Source organism: Lygodium microphyllum, chromosome 1, assembly GCF_053477565.2.
Source record: "Lygodium microphyllum isolate KBCC chromosome 1, Lygodium_microphyllum_v1.1.10, whole genome shotgun sequence".
NCBI lineage: Eukaryota > Viridiplantae > Streptophyta > Polypodiopsida > Schizaeales > Lygodiaceae > Lygodium > Lygodium microphyllum.
Genome location: NC_141135.1, coordinates 20075205 through 20098944, shown reverse-complemented (window position 1 = coordinate 20098944; position 23740 = coordinate 20075205). Strand labels below are relative to the sequence as shown.

General features: G+C 41.4%; 1 pseudogene; it reads right to left on the bottom strand.

Annotated features, from left to right (window-relative positions):
• Positions 1 to 15549: 15549 nt before the first annotated feature.
• On the bottom strand, positions 15550 to 15917 carry LOC148040893 (1-Cys peroxiredoxin PER1 pseudogene; annotated as a pseudogene).
• Between the last annotated feature and the right edge of the window lie 7823 nt (positions 15918 to 23740).

The following is a 23740-nucleotide window of genomic DNA, read 5'->3' as shown; positions in this document are numbered from 1 at the left end:
CCCTTGTCTCTTCTTGCCACCATTGTTTCTTCACCTCCACCTCTATTAACAACAATTGCTGCACCATTGTAGCTGCTAATATCGTAAGAGGTAGTTGTGCCTATAGAGTCAGAGCTTGGAGCTTCTTGCAATGCTTCTTGAAATGCTACATCATGGATCCAATGTAGATAAGCTATTACACATATAAGTGAAGGATCCAATCCTATTGTACAAGTTCCAAATACATGAAGCTCCTATCATAGAAGTCAGTAAAGACTGCAACTGCAAAAGGAAATTTTCTCCAGTTACGATGCAACCTCTACCTCTTCAAGTAAAATTGTTGGAGCAAGATATGTAACTAATGGTTCATAGTGATCAGCACCAGCTCCATACTAGCCTATTTCTTTCAAGGAAGACTAGTATATTTCTGACCTCTTGGTGCACAGATCAGTCGCCGTATGCGCGCGTAGTGAGCGTCAGAAGGTCCCCAAGAACAAAAGAACTCTACTTTTTGCACACAAATCAATTAAGAAAGCTTGCATGACATGAACAAGAGACCAATTGGATGCAATCTCCCCCCATGCCTTGTGTGAGCGCTCCACAAAGCATGTATTTTGTATATTATTCATCTTCAAGCTCAAATAATAGCCCAAATTACAAAATAGCACGCTTTAGCTTTTGAGTTTTCTTTTGTGCCAAATAGAATTAAAGCTAATGGGCGCCCAAGAAGTTAGGCGTACCCAAATACAATGTCCAATACAAATATTTAAATCGTGCGCCCATGCGCATACAAAAATAATAAATAAATATCAAGCGCTTTGATAAATAAGCGCGATAAAATATAGGCACTATGCCTAAGATATGCGGCCATCAAAATATTGACGATAACTTGAATATACGCTATCCTCCAATGCTTTCCACTGCCACCACTACTTGCTCTACACATCAACTGAAGCATTCACAATTGTTAGAAAAATAATATAATTAAACCAACAAAAGTGAATATCTAGCAGTCTCAGCTACATAAATAAATTGGTTAGAAATCAATCCTAACCTTAATTTATCACGAGTGCGCACTCTAAACTCATAAATGTTTATTAATTTAAATATGTATTTTGCGGAATCACCCGCTATGGAATCACCCATGTACACATAAAATTAACAAAACGCCCGAAAAGGATAGGCATCCCCATCGACTTCTCACACAAAGAATCCACTTTTTGTATGAGCCTCGGTAATAAAATCTTACGAAATCCACCGTAAAACCTCACGAAATCCACCATGGCACGGAATCCACCGTGGAATATGCCTCCTAGCATCACCTCTCCTCATGGAGAATGGGACAAGAAGAAAATACAGTTCTCTTTTCAATCATAGCATCTGCCCCATGGACTTGCAGAACAAAAAATTCCCATTTAGGCTCTATTACAAGGCTTTCGATAGCTATGTCATCACTAAAAACTACAATCCTACCATCCCTGTTCTGATCCACAGATAACAATCCATATTTTGTGTATTGACGTGTACAGGCTCAAAAGCTACGCAATGTATAGATTGTCAAAAGCCACTACACAAGGCTCAAAAGCTATGCAATGTACAGACTATCAAAATCCACTACATAGGCTCAAAAGCTACCTTTGATATGCTGCTTGGAATATCCTCATGCATAGTGAGTTGTATCACTATATCTACTGGCTCTCAATCTCCTTGTGTGTCTGCCACACTCTACGCTTGATGCGAGCTCTCTTTATGTTAGGAAATTTCCCCACGGTGTTCAAGCGACAGTACTGGAACTATCGCAAGGTCGATAGATGCAACAATGGACTTCATGTAGTTCATGTGTGTCATCCTGTGTACTGTGGCCCCTACCCCATTGTTAGCCCTCGATTGTATATAGTATGAATATCCACATGCGCAGTCGTGCCCTTGCCAAAATTAAAACATAACTCTCTTTCCCTCTCTATTTTTTAATGTGAAGGTTTAGTTTGATACCCCACTTTGAAGACATGCTATTTTCTCTTTCTACACGTTGCAAGCACTTCTCTTACAATCTGCCCAAACACTGGATCATATTTTAGCATTCTTATTGGCCCAAATGGCCCTGATGGTAATGTCTCGATGACAATTGCATAGTTTTACACAAGGAACTTTCAATCGTTCCCCACATAGGAAATTTGGTGAAATATAGGAAATTCTCCAATATTTCCTATGTAGACAAGTACGTATTCCCCATCTATAACTAGGAAATTGCATTCCCTACATCTTATAATAGGGAATATAGAGCATTCCCTACATTACTTTGAAAGTCCCTACGTTCCCTACATCTTATAATAGGGAATATAGAGCATTCCCCACATTCCTTTGAAAATCCCTACATAAGGAATTATAAGGATGTGATTCCCTACTTTTATGTAATAGGGAATTAAAGGTACAATGAGGATAAGATAAAGATGATGTTTATCACAATTCTCTATTTCTCAATTCAAATTGATAATGATGGTTTCGAGAAGCTAAGGACAAAGGTCACAAGAAACTCTAAACCGCTTACTATATAGAAAGTTCACATTATAACTAGGAAGATTACTAACCAAACTAGGAAGAATGTAGAATTTTCTAGTTATAACTAGATAATTTTGCCATCACTAGTCTCTTCTAACTAATAACATCCTTTTCCTAGATAGTATCTAGAAAATTGAAGCCCTATCTAGCAACATTATCTAGCAAGTTATTGTATAACTAGTAATAATATCAACCTAATTAGAAAATTTTACTTTTTACAAGTCATAACTAGCAAGTACTATCCTCTAACTAGGGAATTATAGATATTCTATCAAGTTAACTTGGAACTCATGATTTTTCTAGGTATAATTAGTAAATAAATATTCATTGATTAGACATTTACATTTGTATAATACTTACTCACAGTTAAGCTTTTCACATTGACACAAAAGCAAGACCACAATTGTTGAAAGGTAATCAGAATAACAAAAAAGAAAATTAAAAGAAAGATGTTTAGTACACATGAATAACACAAACTGTGTGGCCCCAACAACAGAGTCATTGCATTTAGCAACAATAACACTTACAATGTTGAGCAAAGTACATGGCCACATTGACCAAGCATATATCATGGCCATGACATCCACCTTATTGCAAAGCTCATGATTATATTAGTGAGAAAAAAGCATATTGCACCAATGGATTAAATAGAAACTCCACACACTAACATCATATTCCCTACTATCCAAATGAGCAACAAGAGCAAACATTCAAAGTGCATGGCAAGAAAACCACACAATCATATATACCCCATCATGAAAATTAGATAGCCATATTAAAAAGGAAAGCACATTACCAAGTGCATAACCATATTGGTCATGGAAGTGCACATGGAAAAAAAGAACCACCAAGGCAAAGCGCGTAGCCATATTGAGAAAAAGCTAAATTGCATTGCCCAAAACATGTGGCTATAGAAAATAAAGCAAACTACAGTGCTAGTTGTATGATGAAATATTATCACCTTTCAAACTAGCACTAAACTTATAAACTTCATGTCTTAACACAAAAATATAAGTACCAAGGATTCTAGTGATTGCCAACTATTGTAGCTAGCTCTATGTGGAAGCTTGCAACATGATAGATGGGAAGCTACTTTAAGGTTCACTATGAGGTGACTTGAATAACAAGAAGGCTACACCTAAATAGCCTTACAAGGGTGGAAGTATATTACCTTTACAAAGAACTAGTGCTCCAAAACAAAGAAATCCTCATTGGATATTCTCATTTTATTAGGGTTTGAAGTTGAGAAATTCCATAGAAAAGTATCGATGGGAGCATATCAAATTCTCACCAATCTCAAAGGTAGGTGAAATAATTCAAACAATGTAGAAACTCTTGCAAATTCTCAATGGAACATTGAAAGTGCATCATAATAAAAGGAAAACACAAGAGGAAAAGAAGAACAAATTAAGATTGGAAAATTTTTGAATTTATCTTTTGAGAAAAAATAAGAGAGCTAAAAGAAAGGCATGCTTTTTGTGCTAAGAACATGCTCAACAAGGCCAATATTAAAATAGAGTACTATAAAAAGCAAGGAGGGGAGGAAAGCATGTTGGGCTATTCTCTCCTATACATCTTAAACCTTCCATGTTGGGTAAAAAAACATAGGTTTGAATCTCTACAAGAGAGGCTGAACCCCTAGAGGATCTTAATGTACTCTCCGTGAGGATTTCAATCATGCTATGCATTTGGCAATTCAAAAATTATGATGTATGCAATCTTGTGTAGCAACTTCTCCTATAGGCACCTATTTGGCTAGTATCATCTTGTGGTCATAACAAACATCAAGTGTAACATCCATGACAAGTCTATTTATGCTACCCTCTAATCCCTCCTAACTTGCTCTAGACCTTATTCCTATAAGTCAAGCCTTAGAGGTAATTCAAAGCTCCCAAAAATCTTGGAACAACTCAAGAAAATTCATGAGCACTATCATATCCCTTCTCTACCCTTAGAAATAATAGACACATGAATTTTTAGCAAGACCATTCATATATACTTGTGAAGATCATATCCCAACAACTATATTTATGGCCCCAAAAAACATTATTACGAATATTTTAAAATTACTCTATGAAATTATCATTTTGTCTAATTATAACAAATATTTTGAAATTATTCTCTAAAATTATTTTTTTTCATGGAACAATCTGACAAAATTTTTATCATTGTAGTTCAAGCCATTGGCATTTCCATCCCAATATGCCTTAGCATCCTATAAGATGCCAAAATACTCACTAGTGGGTTGGGATCCCATGATCTTTTAGGAGATAGGTGTTTTTGATTACATGAGTGCTTGAGAAGGAAAAAGGCCAAGTGACCCTATTATATAGGATACCTTTAATGCTGAGGGAAGCTTATCATGGCTCTACGTTAATAAGTTCCCTACTGTGTGTTGTTGACAGAAGTAGTGTAATCACATACAACCCAATCTTATGGGGTTGGAAGCTCATATCCTAGGCTAGACAATTGTTTTCTCTGTAGGGAGATGGATTTTATACTACTTCATGGAATGGTGCTTTTATATATTATCTTTTGTGCAATAGAATGTTGTTTTCCAAAGTGTTTGTCATGTGCTGGATGTTGTGTTAATGGACCCTATGTAACATGATAATAAAAGGAAACTACTTTTTTATGTTGTAATGGTATGGTACCTTTGCTAATTAGATAAGTAAAATAAATCCCATCAACGAACGTGAGAATACCTCAATCCTGATGACAAATCATCTATGGCTAGATGGACCTAATAATTTGGGTAGCTTTTCTAAACATTAGATGGAGTTATTAATACATGATCCTCCAAATTCAGTAGGATATTTATGAGGCTCAACTTTATTTTTGGTAGACTAATGTGAGATGATGCCTTATCGGCAAGGGGATCAACATTTTATTCTCTTCCACTTCTCACTCTCTTTGAACCAAGTGCCAAGGTCATTCACCTTCTTATGTGCAACTAGATGGTGCGAAGCTGCAGAGCAAGAAGGATGCAGTTCCTGCTGTATATGTTGATTGCCTCCAAATTGTCACCTCCAAATTGCTGAGTTGTGAACCTCATCCAGAGTTTGGAACGTACCATACATCCATAAGCCTGTTGACAACAGATTATTCAAAGGCAGCACAGGTTGGTTGTATCTTTTGAGAAACTCTGCTACAATCTTCACGCTCAAGGTGTGCCAGTGGCCAATATTAAATGAAGATCATTGTAACTTCAGTTATGCTTTTGCATGTCTTGGACATTGTGGATTTATGCAGCTATTGTGACTTCTACATTCATAGTCTATCAATCCTTTGTCAACATGGTGGTCATTTAATTCACTTTCAAAGTTCATGTTTTGGAGGTAGATATATTTTTTGTCTTATGCTATTGAAGAGTTTGTCTTATAGAATACTTCTTTGTGCACGCTTGATTTTTGAATTTAGGAACTTTGATGTCATCGAGACATGAGATGATCATTCAGCTTCAATCAGTGTAGCAAAATTTGCTTGTGGTGGTTTCAATTTGCTGAGTGCTAGTGCGGACAAGTATGGCTTCCTCCTAAAGTCATGGTTTTTACTTTGAATTTTTAGATTCTCAAGTCTATTATGTTTTGGCTCAATTGTAAAACCACTTACCTATAGATCAGTGGTGTTTTGCAACATAGAGGCAACAACAATGGGCATCAAGAGTACACATTATCATCAAGAAATGGCTTCTCGTGGCATAGTTTATGATATGGATATTGATCCATACAACAAGATAGCAGTAACTGTTGGACAGGTTGGAAGTTCTTTTCATGGAAGGTTACCACAAGTTTTATATTGAAACATGATTGGCTAATATGTTAAGTTATTTGTCTTGTATGGTTTCAGGATAAGAAGCTGAACATGTTCAATCTTGCTAGTGGGAAGTATTAGCTATATATAGTTTGTCTATATATAGCATCCCTGGTCCCCTCTATATATTCCAACTATGTGTGCTCACTTGATGCACTTCTGGGGTTCCACTTCCGGTGTCTCGTGTCTCTCTTCTCTTCTCTCTTCCTCCGTTCCTCGTCTCCCTCGCGCACTGCTCAACATGGTATCAGAGCGAGCTTTCCTCTCTCTTCTCTCTCATGTCGGGAGCATCCTACGTTGAAGGAGTAGTGTTGCTTCCTCTCTCTCTCTATCATCATCCATCCTCTTTCTCCTCTTTCCTCTCCTTCTTGCCCTCCTTTGCCCCTGACCACTGCCCCTGCCCCTACCTACCATGTTCTGCCTCCCCTGTCCTGTTGACGAATATGTGAAGTCGCTGCACCCGAGCGTGCGCACAACAGCCACGATCGGCAGGTTGCGGCAACGGCAGGGCTGTGAGAGAGGAGAGACTGTTGCCTCCCTTTCTTGTTGGCGAATATGTGAAGTCGTCGCGCCCTCCTCTGCCCCTGACCCCTTTTCTGCCTCCCCTATCCTGTTGCCATGGCCGCAGATGACGACACCTCCCAACATCGCCACGGCCACGAGGAGGAGGATGATGCCCACCTCGACGAGCCCCCCCTCCACCCTTCCCACCAGGTGTTGAGATATCAAGCTCCACTCATGATATGCCAGGGTGACCGTTGTACATTTATGTCACTGACTTGTCAGTGCAGATGCTGTTGGTACACCGCCCATGAATAATAGCTAGATGACAGCTATCCTTATCTACTCTAGTTCGTGGCTCAGTTAGTATGCCACCTTAGTTAGTTGAGTTTGATTTGAGACCCATATATAGGGTTCTTCTATTTCTTTGTACGAGTGTTCTTTTGGCTTACACAACTAAGAAGAGGAAAACTGTTTTCAGCCTCTACCTTTGTGTGTATTCCCCCATTGTGCAAGCAACAAAGCTACAAGTGAGACTCCTTCCTTCTCTCCCACAATCTTGACATGGTATCAGAGCCTTGTTCGTGGTAAGGAGCTCAAGAAAGCAAACCAAGTTTGTGGTGTTCTGGTAAGAGGACCAGTGTTGCTTTCATTTTTCTGTTTTGGGAGTAAGTCTCTGCAGGTAGCATAGCCAGAAAGTGCAAGAGTGCATTGTCTCAGATTGAGACCCCCTTCGCAGTGTAGCAAGAGGGCAGCATATACTGCGGGAGAAGGCTTTAGCCCTTGGTTGCTCTGTTTTTTTGATTTGAGGCCATTTCGGGGCCTGTTTTGGAGGCAAAAGTTTTCTGCACCCACTCAGGAAAAGGCCCAGTTTTATACTGTGCGACCATTTTTCTATAGGTCAGTGAAAAGTTACTATAGAAATTGCATCGTATGCCTGTGCGCAGAGACATTGGGAATTACAGAATCATCCCTGTTGCTTGTTGATACAAAATCGTCACTAGGAAGTGACTGTGTAGTCAAATACCACTTTCGTCAGTTTTGCAGATTTGCCCTTGTGAGGCTGAAGCTGTGTTCTTTGTAGTGACATAATTTTTTGCAGTGTTCTGTAATGGCGTCTGATTCTCTTTCACAAATTGTCACTGAAAAGCTTGACAAGAACAACTTCCAAGCATGGAAGTTTAGAATGACGAATTTCCTTATGGGAAAAGGATATTGGGAATTTGTTGCAGGAAATGAAGAAGAACCAGTTCTTCCTGATGTTCCCAATCAACAGCAAATGCAGGCATTTAAAGCATGGCATGAGAGAGCTAGGAAAGTTATGTACTGGCTGTCTATCAGCATTTCAGACTCTATGATTGTGCATTTTCAGGATGCAAGTATGCCAAAGGAGGCATGGGATACTTTGTCAAAAATGTATAGCACAAATACACAAGCCAGGAAAATGCAGCTCAAGCAAGAGTTGCATAATGTGCAGAGAGAAAATATGAGCATCAATGACTACCACATGAAGGTGAAGAAGATTGCAGATGCACTTGCTTCCATTGGGTCGCCAGTGGAAGATGATGATTTAGTTTCTGTGACCTTGAATGGTCTAGGAAAGGATTATGCATAGTTCCGAACATCCATTTCCATCCGTGAAAGATTTCCTGATTTTGAGGAGTTGATTGCTCTTCTAATTTCTGAGGAGCAGAGAAATGGTGGTGCATCTTCTTTAGGAGGAACTTCAAAAGAAGCTGTCTTCTACTCAAATGCTGGAAGAGGTAGAGGCAGAGGTAGAGGAGGCCGATCTGGAGGCCGTGGTAGAAATCAGAATATGCAGCAAACTCAAGAAAACGAGTCCTATGGAGGAGGACGTGGTAACTCTAGAGGCAGGGGGAGCCAAAGAGGTCGTGGTGGATGGCAAAGAAGCCAAAATGCAAACAGCAATGTTGAATGCTACTACTGTGGTAAAATGGGTCATATGGCTAAAGACTGCTATAAAAAGAAGAATGACATCATGAATGGAAAATTGCAACAAGGAAATTATGCATCTTCTAGTAGACAGAGTGATGACAGAAATGAGCATTTGTTTATGGTGCAGCACATGAACAATTCTGTGACAAGTGCAGAAGAAAGCAACGATGTATGGTATGTTGACTCAGGTGCATCAAACCACATGACAGGTCATGCAGAATGGATGGAGGATGCAAGGAAAATGAAAAAGCCAGGATTTGTGGAGACTGATGATGATACTGCACATCCTATTGTGCATATTGGAAAAATTCCTTTGTCTATGCAGGATGGGAAAGAGAAATACATGTCTGATGTATTTCATGTCCCGAATATCACTAAGAATCTGGTTTCTGTTGGTCAAATGGTTGAGCAAGGCTTGCAGGTCAGATTTAATCCTCATGGATGCTTTGTTGAGGATATGAAAAATAAAGGTCACTTGATAGGAAAAGGAAAGAAGAAGGGCAGAATGTTTACGTTGGATGCAGACATGCCTGAATTGAGTGCAGCAATGTTTGCACATGGGACCGATGTAGTTGCAGATATTGATATCTGGCATAAACGCATTGGTCATGTTAATGTACAAGGACTTAAATCAATGCAGGCCCAAAATATTGTTGTAGGATTGCCTAAATTCAAGGTTGCAGAAATGCATAAGGTATGTGAAGCCTGTCAATTTGGAAAACAGGCAAGGAAACCATTTCCTAGACATGTTCAAGAAAGTAAGAAGCCATTGGAATTAATCCACTCCGATGTGTGGACTACTAAAGCTGCATCTCTTGGAGGCTGTCATTATTTTGTCACTTTTATTGATGACTATAGCAGAAAAGTTTGGGTGTATTTTATGAAAAAGAAAAGTGAAGTTTTTGGGCATTTCAAAACTCTTAAAGCTATGGTTGAAAAAAAAACAGGCCTGCAAATAAAATGCCTAAGGTCAGATGGAGGGGGAGAGTATCTCTCAAATGAGTTTGCAAGGTTCCTACAGGAGCATGGCATAAAGCAGCAATATTCATGCAGTCATACCCCACAACAAAATGGAATTGCAGAAAGGAAAAACAAGCATATTGGAGAGGTATCTCGTGCCATGCTCAATGAAAAAGACTTGCCAGATTTTTACTGGGCTGAAGCAGTTGCTACAGCAGTCTACATAATGAACAGGACTCCCACTGTAGCAATACATGGGATGACTCCAGAGGAGAGGTATACTAGTAGGAAACCAAATATTTCTCATTTGAAGATTTTTGGTTGCATTGCCTATGTTCATGTGCCAGATGAGTTGAGATCCAAGTTGGATCCAAAAGCTGAGAAGTGCATCTTTATTGGTTACTCTCTGCAAGCAGAAAGGGTATAGATGCTATAACCCTTCTACTCATAAGTTTACAGTGAGCAGAGATGTTGTTTTTGACAAGATGAGTAGCTGGTATAAACCAGTAAATGTGATTGATGATGTAGATGCACAAAATGGTAATGCTGCACAGAATTCACAGCAGCAGTTACAAAATATTAGTGGACCTAGAACGTCCTCTAGCAGTGGTTCACATTCTTTGCCATGGACAGGCAGATTGAGATCAGGAGAATCTTCTCAAAGCAATGCAGATAGTGGTATTCAGGTATCACGAAAAGGAAAAGAGAAGGTAGATCAGCCCATGTTTGATGTGAATGCAGGTCACTCTTATGTGGATGGTGAATCCAGTGGCTCAGAACAGAGCATTGATGATGAGTTGGGTATTCCTTCTATTGTTACACATGGAGTAAGGAAGACCAGGGATGATTTGAGAGCACCTGGGAATGAACCTACTTTGCGTAGGTCTACCAGAGCTAGGTATCCTGTGGATAGGCTGAAATATGATGGATTTACAGCCATTCACTATGCCTATATGGTCAAAGTGATACAGGAACCAGAACCCACTTCTTTTGAGAAAGCCATGGGAAAAGAAAAATGGGAGAAAGTCATGGATGAAGAAATGGATGCCTTGGAAGCAAATGCTACATGGGAATCGGTACCTTTGCCTAAAGGTAAGAATGCAATTGGTTGTAAGTGGGTTTATAAGGTGAAGCACAATGCAGATGGTTCTGTGAATAGATACAAGGAAAGATTAGTAGTCAAGGGGTATGCACAAACATATGGCATTGATTATGAAGAAACATTCAGTCCAGTTGCAAGGATGGCAACCGTAAGAGCAGTCATTGCTATGGATGCATCAAAAGAATGGTCTTTACATCAAATGGATGTAAAGAATGCCTTGTTGCATGGTGATTTGCAAGAAGAGGTATATATGGATCAGCCACCAGGTTATGTGCATGTTGTTCATCCTGAGTTTTTTTGCAGGTTGAAGAAAGCATTGTATGGCTTGAAGCAAGCACCTAGAGCATGGTCTGACAAGATAGGACAGTATCTTGTCACTATTGGCTTTCAGATTTCCAAGGCATATTTCTCACTTTATGTGAGAAAAACAGAGAAATATATTATGCTACTTGCCATTTATGTTGATGATTTGATTATGATAGGTGACAGTGATGAAGATATCCTTCATGTGAAAATGCTATTGAAGCAGAAGTTTGAGATGAAGGATTTGGGAGAGCTACGTTATTTCTTTTTTATGTATATTTCCATCTTCATGCTCAATAATAGCCCAATTTACAAAAATATGGCAAGCTTTTAGCTTTTGAGTTTGCTTTCTACAAAAATAGGAAATAAAGCTATTGGACGGTGCCCATGGAGTCTGGCACGCCCAACACAATGTCCCAAATAGAAATAACATATCCGTGCGTATAGGCGCATACAAAATAATAATAAATAATCGATGCCTCAATAGACATAACAAAATATAGGCGTGGTGCCTATCAAAATATAATCCATAGGTCGAATACTCGCTAGACTCCAATGCTTTCCTCCGCCACTGCTGCTATATCTACACATCAACTAAAGCATTCACAATCGTTAGTAAAATAATACAATTAAATCGACAAAAGTGAATACCTAGCAGTCTTCAGCTACATAAATAAATCAACTGGTTAGAAATAAATCCTAACCTTAATTTATTACGAGTACGCACTCTAAACTCATAAACGTTTATTAATTTAATATGCATTTTGCGGAATCACCCACTATGGAATCACCCATGTACACACTAAATTAATGAAACGCCCGAAAAGGACAGGCGTCCCCATCAACTTCTCGCACAAAGAATCCACTTTGTGTATGAGCCCCGGTCATCTAAGTTTACGGAATCCACCGTAAAACCTCACGAAATCCGTCGTGGCATGGAATCTACCATGAAATATGCCTCCTGGCATCACTCTGTAACTATCAGAGAGTGAGACAGAGGGTGGGGCGAGAGACCAGTCTTTCCCTTCAAATCAAATGAGCGGTGAGTAGTGTGAATGAAGTGTTGCATGCACGGGATGGGCCTCTCAATGCACAAAGCACGATCTGTTTCTATGCACTGCACCATAAGGCTCCCTGGCCTTTCTTCTCGCACCGTATGCCGGCACAGGGCGGGATGCATAGTTGCATCATCAAATGTGCACAATGCATAAAACCTTTGCACAAGTGACCGTGAGGATTACATCAATGGGTTTTAGGACATGGTTTCCCTCCTATATCTATCAACAGAGCGTGAGACAGAGGGTGGGCTGAGTGTGACTGGAGTTTCTTCAATCAATTACCGAGAGGTGAGATTGAGGGACGTTACGACATTTGGAGTCAGGTATGTTCCCGTTTCCCTATGCACCCACGGGATGGGTCTCTGTCGTCATCACAGGACACATCACCCTGTTCTGTACACTGCACTGTAAGGCTCCCTTGCCTTCCTCCTTGCACTTATGCCAGACGGGTTGGACACACTAATGCACCATCAACTATGCACCCTAGCATACTCCCTCTACACCATCCCCTTGTCGATTTCTAAACCGGGTACGAGAAATGGGTTTCCATCATTCTTCCTCGAGTGATATTAGTCATGGGGCGAGTGACTGTTCTTTCATTCCATTTGAGTGATTGTGAGTTGAGTGTAATATCCCTCATCATCGACGACTTTCCTGCGATTCCTTCAATCAGCTACCTCCCTGGGTGCTGCCACGTGGTCCCTACCATGAAGGACGTGTGTTGTGAAGATACCTTGGTACCTCCTGCAGCCGACAACGACAGTGGACGTGCCATCGATAATCAACCTTGATTCTCTACCACATGGGCCAAGTTTTTCTAACCCTACCATTTCTGTTTCTTAGTGACGTTCATGTTTTAAGTGTGGGGACGTTAGTGGATGGTTTGTGGTGTGGTCCTACGTCCCTGTTGCTCGGTTAACCCTATGTGTTAAGGTTTTAAGTGTGGGGACGCGTCCCTGCATGTCTACATTGCATACCCCTCTACATATGCCTCAACCTGCTCATGCATGTATGCCATAACTTGCTTTTATCCTGATGGGGTCCCTTTCCACCCATCCGTCCATTTTCCACCCACACTTGGGGCTGTTCCCTTGCAGTTTTCCTTCATTCCCTGATTTTGCGGTCTTGCCATGTGAATGCACCCTACATTCACCGAAGTCCACATCCAACCTTATAGCCCTGTTCCTCCCTCTGAACTGACCATTTTTCCTTTTTACCTACCCCTGTTCCGGTGCACAATTCTCGAGTTATTAATTTTTGAAGCATTTTGCGCACATTAGCCGGTTTTCCATGTGAATGTACTTTTATTGCTTCGGAACCGTGATCTGATGTCATAGCCCTGACAATCACTTTCTCCTTGACATTTTTCCTTTTTACTCCGTGTCATTCCGATGCACGATTTGTTCAATATTAATTTTACGGGTTTTTAAGACTTTTTCGTACATCTTTTTGACATTTTCTATGTAAACCTGCCCTGTTTGCATCGGAATTCCAGTTTGATTTGATAGCAGTGTCCATCACGCCTTCCCCCATCTTTTTCCTTTTTCCTCCACCCTCTTTCGACTTCTGGATTTTTAATTATTAATTTTTAAATGTGTTTTCGGGTGTATTTTTGGTGTTTTTCTCATGTGAACCCCTCCTACTTCCGCCGGAACTGCGTTTTGACGTACCCTGTATCCCCCTTCCTACAGAATTTTTCCTTTTTACTGCTTGACATTCCGGCGAGTGGTTCGTCCAATACTAATTTCCGATCCCATTTTCGGGTCTGTTTTTTGGGTTTTTCCCACGTGAACGCATCTTATCTAAGTCGAAACTATGTTTTGACGTTATAGGATTGTCGGGCACATCTTTTTGCACATTTTTCCTTTTTCCTGCACCTCGTTTCGATGCACGGATCTTTCGATATTAATTTTTAATTGCGTTTTTGGACCCGTTTTTTGCGATTTTTGCATGTGAACGCCCTGTCTTTCCCCCAGAACCCCCGTTGCATGTTTTCCCTATCTTCCCCCTGCCGTCCTGCCCAGTTTTTGTTTTTATGACATTTCGTTTTGATGACCAGATTGGGAGATATTAATTTTTCTTTATTTTTACGTGTTTTCGCGCGTCTCGTCCCGCGCGTGAACGCGCCCCTTTTCAATTTCACGCACCTCCACGCGCCCTGGTCGCGTCCGGGTGTCCCGTACCGCCATCCCAGTGCTATTTCAATCCCGTTGTCGTATTGCTGCGCATTTGAGGTGTGAAAACCACCCAAAAGTTGTGCATGAGATTTGTTACTTTGTACATACTTAGTTGTTATGTTTGCTCTTTCATTCTATGTCGAAGATGGAGAAGAATAAGGAATTTGGTAGATTGGTAACTTGAGATGCAATCTCATGGGCTACACTTATTTCAAGATATACCGATTATGGAACTTTGCGAGGGAGGAGAGTTGTTGGATCGCATTCTCTCACGGGGTGGAAGATACTCTGAGGAGGATGCAAAGGTTATTGTGGTGCAAATTTTGAACATAGTATCCTTCTGCCACTTGCAAGGTGTTGTTCATCGGGGTTTGAAGCCAGAGAATTTTCTTTTCACAACGAAGGATGAAGCTGCATCAATGAAGGCTATTGATTTTGGTCAATCGGTTTTTGTCAAGCCAGAGGAGAGACTTAATGACATCATGGGAAGTGCCTACTATGTTGCACCTCATACAGCACAGAGGCTGATGTTTAGGAGCATTGGAGTTATTACTTATATTTTTCGTTGTGGAAGTCGTTTTTTTTTAAAGAGACTGCAACAGTTCCTTGGGGACAATTTTATGCATGAGATTGACAAAGCAGGGTTTTTGGATTTCAAAGATAAAACCGGGAAAGTTATATTTCGTATAACTAGGGACAGCTTGATGGAGCGCCTTAATACAGATATTAAACAAGCAGTCTTACAGATATCCAAGGATTCCTCAAAGGATTGTGAACTCCATGCCAATATCACATCCATGCTAGTTGAAGCAGGCCTAACAGTTTTCAGATTCGACTTCTCAGGCAACGGAGAAAGTGAGGGTGAATTTCAATTTGGCAACTATTCTAAAGAAGTGGAGGACCTTCGTTCTGTGGTAGCTCCTTGGATGCAGCGGGGGCGTATTGTGAAAGCTATAATTGGGCACAGTAAAGGTGGGAGTACTGTGCTACTGTATGGATCCAAGTATCATGATGTACATAAAATAGTAAATGCAAGCGGCCGGTTAAATGAAAAGGAGGGAAATCCGAAAAGGGAGGACGGCATCAGCTGGGAAAAGGAGGCTTCAACAGAAAAAGCATGGGTTACAGAAAAGGAGCGATGCTAATTGGGGGGGTTGGCCAGTATCGGGAAGGAGACAGAGACAGAATTGTAGGCCTCAATGTCCTTGAACCAAGACTTCTGATACTCCACAGAATCATTGGACACGGCAATCACCTTCACGTTGCGCTTCTGGAGCTCCGACAAAGCTCAACTCGGTGGTGCTGACAAGACTGAAATCAGCTAGGTGAGAGAAGGTGATCACGTTGCGCTTCTGGAGCTCCGACAGAGCTCAACTCGGTGGTGCTGACAAGACTGAAATCAGCTAGGTGAGAGAAGGTGATGGCCAAATTGTTGCTGATATAGCCGTAGAGTTGATGTAGCCGTGAATGGAGTTTGGGGATGAGATCGCCGATGGTGAGGCCCAGCATGATGACAGGACAGAGAGGATATTAAATAGCCTAAAATTTGATCATGTGTGTGAGAGAGAATATGCGCACGCAGGTTGCTGTAACGACTCAGAGTTCAACATGAAGTGAGGGGAATCAGAAGGAAAAAAAAAAGAGGATCATGGTCACAGAGGAACAGATGCTCTGAAGTAGATTGCGCTCTGAGGTAGATTTCTCTTTGATGCAAATTGCGGTGATTGACACATGCCATCTAGCAGTCTCATGCCACATGCTCGTTCATTAAGAAGAAGAATTCATGAGCTTACGAGCGTAGTTTCTGACTGTGGATTCCAGGGAGATGATGTGACATGTGTATAACTTCTGAAATTACAATCTTCAACAACGTTTGGAGGAATCCAAGCGCTAAAAGTGGACGCAAACGGAAGGAAGAGAGGGAAATCGTTTTTTTTTTCATCCGCCAATGTCTGGGAGATGAGCTGTTTGTCATTGGTGGACATCGAGATTCTACTTGGAATCAAGAAGGTGTAGCTGTCTTCTCTTGGAGACCACAGCCTGATGATACAGATCCTGACTGGCAGCTGGTTGAACATGGACGCATTGCCCTCAGATATGCAAAGTCCGACCTTATTCCAGATGTGCTTGCCTGCTTACCGTTTGATGCAATATACCAGAGAACGGGTCGTGCCCGGAAAGTGACATCATATTTCCACAGATTGGAGCAAAATATCCGTATTAACTACTTATTTACGAGGATTGTGAAGTTAATAACTGTGGAACTTTACTGTATACATACAGTAGCCTGCATATATAGTTGCTGTTGGTGTCATATTACGTTGCCTTGAACTTCATGTACTCTGTCATGAAACTATGGAAGTTGAAAAATGTTGTTAATATCATGCTTTAACTTCATATGAGACAAATACTATACTGAGTAAGGAGAGACAAATTCTGAATTACATTGCTAAGGGTGCCACCCCACTATCATTCTTTGAGACAATTGCAATGAATGGAGGTTCTTCTTTTTTATGACTTGAGGTCAAGGATCTACAAATGCTGCAGAATCAAATTAAGAGGCCTAAAATCAGATGAAGTCATCCTGTATTTTGCAAACTTCATGACAGAAATATGAATACTATTTGACATCATTTTTCTCATTTTTCTTATTCACCTGTTTGATCTTCTATTCTGGAATTTATCAAGGACTTCTGTGGTTGCGACATTGCTTTCACAAACCCTTCGACATCTTTGGTGAACTCGACGTGAAAGCATCGCAGAAATTTCAGGATGGGAGATACTTCAGCCTCTATTTCATCTTCTTCTACAACTCCAGCTGCGTCTACTTCAGCTCCATCAATGACTGCTGCGTCAAGTACTTCAACGGAGGATCTAAAACAGATTTTGCAGAATATGTCCATGTATATGCAGCTCCAAAATCAGCAAACACAAATGTATATGCAGCAGCAACAACAATTGCATCAACAACAGTTGTCTCAGCAAAGGCAACTCTATTCGGAGCAGGAGAATGCAAACAGTGCGACTAAGGCTATTGAAGCAGTTGAGAGTGAGAAGAAGCTATTTGACGGGCGTAATGTTTCAGCATATTTGAAGACATATGAGATCAAGATGGGGTTCTTTGGAGTTCCTGCTGGACTTATGAGTAAGTACTTCCTTCGTCTTGTCACACCTGCTTTGAGGACAAAGGTGACTGATTTATTTATTCAAAATACACATTGGCAAGATTTTAAGAAGGCTCTTAAAGAAGAATACTTCCTTGAGGACTTTGGTATGGCTACTCGACGGTCATTCCGAGAGTGGGTCTACATGCCAAACAAGGGTCTTGCTGCTTCGGAGTTGATTCGAGAATTCGAAGAGAGGTATAGTCAGCTTGATGCCATTGAACAAAGAGCATTGGATGTTGAAAAAGTTGAGCTTTTCTTGCAAGCTGCAGATCCTGGTCTTCAAGAAGAATTGGGTGAGCTTCTTGAAGATCGCACGAAGCCTATGGGTCTTAAAACTGATTGGCAGGATGCTCAGGATGCAGTCTCGACATTGACTAAGAGGAGGATATGGAAGACTCGCCTACAGAATGGTTCCATGACACCTACACCATCATCTGCTCCTATGCCTACTTCTATCCCTGTTATTTCTTCTCCTCCTCAGCCAGTTTCTTGGCCTATGCCAGTGCCTACTGTTTCTACTCCACCTATTCCTCCTGTTCCACGACCGATGCCTACACCTTCTGCTCCAAAACCATCCGCTCCATCGGTGCCTACTTCTCTTGATGACATAATCAAAGGTATCACAGATTTGACACTTGATTCAGTCAAAGCGGAGTTGGTGGGTAAGTTGAAGGAGCAGTTTGCTTCGACTACGCCTGCTACTTCTTCTAGTGCTCCTATTGCACCTAGGAGTGCTCCTAGTGCACCTAGGAGAGATCGGAGATGTATTTGGTGTGATAGTACGGAGCATCAGCATTGCAAGGATTGTGACTCTTTCCAGGATGCAAGGAGGCAAAATTTGGTATATTGAGGGCAAGATGGTAAGATTTGGTTGACTGAGACAGGAGCTCCACTTGCTACCAACTTTGGTAAAGGTGGAATGAAGAAGTTAGTGGAGGACATGGCTGCGCGTACTTCTTATGTGTCGGCTAGAGGTGATGCTTCTGCATATGGAGTACAGATTGAGAAGGGATCAGAGACTCAGTCCGCACTATGGACTTATGCTATGGAGACTGCAAACAAGGGGAAAATTCAGCAAAGTGTTTTGACTAGCGCAGGCTCTAGCATCAGATCAGAGACAGGTTGGGACTCGCCTGTTGACAGGTATTCTATTTATGCTTATTTGGCTAAATCTCATGGTGCAGATGTATTTGTTGAGGAGAAGCGTAAGAGGGATGAAGAAAATCCAAGTGCAGCTAAGAAGACTAGAGGGGGTGAGTTTGTTACTCCACCTACTGCAGGACCGTCTTCACGATCAGGGCCAGATCGACAGATGGAGGATGCTCAAAAGAGAGAAAAGAGGCAAGAGCCTAGAGAGAGAAAGCAGCCAGGATTCAGATTGATGTCCGATATTGAGACATCTACAGACATGAAGAAAATCTTTAATGATAAGATACTTGGCAGTGAGGTGACTTTCACTATTTCTGAGATTTTGGGCATCTCAAAAAGAGAGTTTCAGGATCAGTTTCAGGAGGTCCTGAAGAGGAAAAGACATGCATTGGCTACCACTAATACACAGGGAGTTTTGATTGGAGAGTTGGATGAGGATGATGATGAGGTTATGGTTGATAATGCTTCTGTTTTGCCACAGGTAGAGAAGAGGGTTCAGCCTATGCATTATGCTGAAATTGATGAGCCTGTTTTGATACCGCGTAGTCACTTTTCGCGGAGCCATTGGGCTAGGGCAACTACAGAGACGATGGTAAAGGTTGGAGAAAAACAGGTGCCTTATGTTGCATTGGTTGATCATGGTTCAGAGATTAATCTCATTGTTCGTGGAGTTTATGAGAGCAACAGATGGCCTATGGATGTAGAGCATGGGTGGCGTATGAGAGCTGCCAATAACACTGCAGGTGATTTATATGCTGCTTGCCCTAGTGTCAGGGTTTCTATTGGTGATGTAGAGGAGGATTTTCATTTCTTTGTGTAGGATTCATGCTCTTATCCCATAATTCTTGGTCAGCCATTCATTACAGAGATGCGCATGGAAACAAAGGTCATGGATGATGGATCTGCTTATGCACGGATTCGCAGTAAGGATGGTATGAGAGCAGTTCAGTTTATGACTGTATGTGTGAACCATGTTAGAAACAGGGATACTCTCAGAGATGCACCCTTGCCCACTATGAGGGATTCGGGTTTTCATTAGGTACCGCCGTTTCGCGAGACGACGGTGGTACAGAGGAGAGGAGATTGGAGTTCTCGCCTCCTGGCAGCGGTGTTTTCTCCTCCGGTTATGTTGGGATTTCAGCAAACAGTTCAATGAGCTATCAGAAGACTTCTAGATTGTCTAGAGCTGCCAGGCAGTATATATGCAGGAAGGAGAAAAATTTGAAAAATGCAGGAATTTTGGAGGATGATGAGCACATAGATGGTATGTATGACAGTGTGATTTGTGCAGATACGATGACAGAGATGAGAGATATGCTGAAAACTGATATGCTGAATTGTCATGGTAATGTATTAGTGCAGTCCCTGGACATGTTTCATGAAATTGCAGATTTTATGTCACAGATTGAGTCAGAGGCTGAGGAAACTCAGCAAAGAGTGTTGAGTGCTGAAGAAATTCAGCAAACAGAGTTTCCAGCTGGTTATGATCAGCTTTCAGAGAGATAGAGGGCTGAAAAATTTCAGCCAACAGAGTTTACTGCTGAAATATTTCAGCATTCAGAGTTTGGGGCTGTTCCTATGCAGTCCATAGAGCAGAGGGCTGAGAATATTCAGCCATTGGAGTGCAGAATTACTGATTTACAGCAAGGTTTATGTAATGCAGAAGAGCATAATGAAGCCAAGGTTGACACGAAATACAAAACTGTGGATAAGAAGGTGAAGCCGGTTGCTGTACCGCTTCTGCCTGACAGTGATCAGCAAATAGAGAGGGCTGCTAAACAGCAAATTTTGAGGAATCCGGAGCATATTGGTCATAAATTTTCAGCAGAGACACTTGCTGAATTGAAAATTGGAAATGGTGATTTCTTGTTACCCATGGAGAAGCAATGCTTTCAGGAGATGCTTGAGCGTCATGGAAGGGGATTTGCTTTTGTCCCACATGAGATTGGATGTGTGAATCCTGATATTGTTGCTCCTATGGTTATTTTTACTATTCCTCATATTCCATGGAATCTCCGACCTATTCCAGTGCCTAAAGCACACTTGCCAAAGCTGATTGATTTATTGAATGAGAAGATCAGGATGGGAATCCTTGAGCCTTCATCTGCACCATACTCAAACAGGTGGTTTACAGTTCCAAAGAAGAATGGTACTCTTCGATTTATTCAGGACATGCAGCCAGTGAACAGGGTTACTATCAGGAATGTTGGTATTGGTCCAGTTGTGGATGAGTTTGCAGAGGCATTTGTTGGACGTGCCATCTATTCTTTGGGTGATTTGTATTCAGGTTATGATCAGTTTCAGCTGGCTTTGGAAAGCAGGGATATAACCACCATGAGAACTCCTATTGGGCTTGTCAGGATGTGTACCTTGCCTCAAGGTGCCACTAATTCTGTTGCGCATATGATGAATGCCATGCATAAGGTCCTTCGTGATTACATACCTCAGCTTACTATGCCTTTCTTGGATGATGTGCCCATTAAGGGGTGTGCAGAAGAAGAGAAGAATGAGAGCCTAAATGAGCAGGGATGCAGATACTTTGTGGCTGATCATATTTCAGCATGTGAGAAGATTTTGGCCAGGTTAGAAGAAGTGAACTTGACACTTTCAGGGCAAAAATCTGTTTTTGGAGTGAATGAGGTTGTCATTGTTGGGCATATGTGTGGATATTATGGCAGGAAACCCTCACCTGATAAGGTGAATGCTATAGGCAAGATTGCAGAGTATTGTTCTACCACTTCTGAGGTACGGAGATTCATTGGTGCTTGTGTATTTTATATGATTTGGATACCTCATTTTGCACACATTGCAGATTGTTTGTATCAGCTGCTTTGAAAGGGGCAGAAATTTTATTGGGATGAGAGCCACACTAGAGCTATGCGGAGATTGAAGAAGTTATTGCAGAATGCTCCTACTCTTAGAAAAGCGGATTATAATTGTGATAGGCCTATTGTATTGACAGTTGACACTAGTCCAATTGGCATAGGTTGGGCTGTGGGTCAAGATGATGCAGATGGAAATAGGTATGCTATTCGGTTTGGGGCGAAAGTCCTAAACGAGAGACAGAGGAGATATCCGCAAATCAAGAGGGAGTTATTGGGGATTGTGACGGCTCTCAAATGTGACAAGGAGTACTTTATTGGAGCTTCAGTTGTGGTAGAGACAGATTGCTTGCCATTGATTGGTATGATCACGAGTTGCTCTACTCCGGATATAGCCATGTTGAGATGGATTGCATACATCAAGTCATTAAATCCGGAATTTAAACACATAGCAGGGAAGGATAATCCAGTGGCAGATATGTTGTCTAGAGCCAGATATGATGATGAGGAGACTCTACTTGCAGAAGAGGATGATGCAGAAATTTTAGCCACTATGGTTGATCATGTTTGTCATGTTTATGATATTGTGGCTTTCACAGAAGAGCTCTATGTTGGAGATTGGTTGCAGATTGGCAGGTACCTTAGTACACTAAGCAAAAGAGATGAATGGACAGATGAAGAGTTCAAGAAGATCAGAAGGAAAGCCTATGGTTATTTTCTCAAGGACGGATTTCTTTGGAAGCATCCGAAGAAAAGAGGCGGATTACCTTTGCGGGTTGTCTGCGATAGAGAGACACAGTTACAAGTGATGAGGGAGTTTCATGAGAGTCCTTGGGCTGGTCATAGAGGAGTATGGGCTACTTATGAGAAGATCAGGGAGAAATATTGGTGGAAAGGCATGTATAGAGATGTTTCTCACTTTGTTGAGACTTGCAGAGACTGCCAGATGTATTCAGTAGTGCGTCATAGAGATGAGCTTCATCCGACCTATCCGCTATGCATTCATTATAAGTGGGTAGTTGATTTGGTTACCATGCCTATGGGTCTATGGCAGATGAGGTACATTGTTTTGGCTAGAGAGGATCTTACCAATCATGTTGAGGGCAGATCTTTGAGAACGAAGACCACTAGTGCAGTGTGTAAGTTCTTATTGGAGGAAATTTTCTGCAGGTATGGTTGTGTGGGTAAGATCACTGCGGATCGTGGTGAATTGGATGCAGATGAAGCTAGGGAGTTTTTCTCTCAGCTAGGAATCAAATTGGCTCTAACCACAGCATACAATCCAGAGGGAAATGGGAAGAGTGAAAGAGGGCATCCGCCGATAGTGAAAGCATTAGCCAAAGCATGTAGAGGACGGATTGGAGAATGGCCGAGACTTCTACCATTTGCTTTATGGGCTGATCGTACGACTCATAGTGTTACTACAGGATATATGCCTGCAGAGTTGATGTATGGTCAGAAACCTGTTATGCCGATTGAGACTTGTGCTTTGACTTGGTCAGTTTTACCATGGCAGGAGGATTTGACGAGAGAGGAGCTCTTAGCTCTTCGGATTCGACAGTTGGAGAGGAGACCTGAGGATATTCAGCTAGCTATTGACAGGTTGAAAGTTGCTAGACTAAGGAACAAGGACAGGTTTGATAGCAGGCATCGCTTGCGGCCTAGAGCAATAGAAGAGGGAGATTGGGTATTGGTCTTTGATAGCAGCCTTGAAAATCAGCATACTGCACTTCGAAAGATGGTGAAAAGATGGTTTGGGCCATACATAGTTAGACATGTTTTTGATAATGCAACATATGAGTTGACAGAATTGGATGGAACAGTGCTTAGAGTGCCTATTGCTGGAAAAAGAATCAAGATTTTCAAGAAAAGAGATGATGAGGATTATGCATTGGAAGAATTTTCGAGAGAAGAACAACGTCAAGAAACTCCAATGGAAGAGACGGATGATATGGCTGGATATCTTGTTGATCTACCGGAAATGCATAACGAAGAGATTGATTTGTTTGTGGATCTTGATGATAATGATCATGGGTAGTTGGCCCATCCGGAGGATGCGCAGGATTAGAGGGGGTGGATGTCGTATTGCTGCGCATTTGAGGTGTGAAAACCACCCAAAAGTTGTGCATGAGATTTGTTACTTTGTACATACTTAGTTGTTATGTTTGCTCTTTCATTCTATGTCGAAGATGGA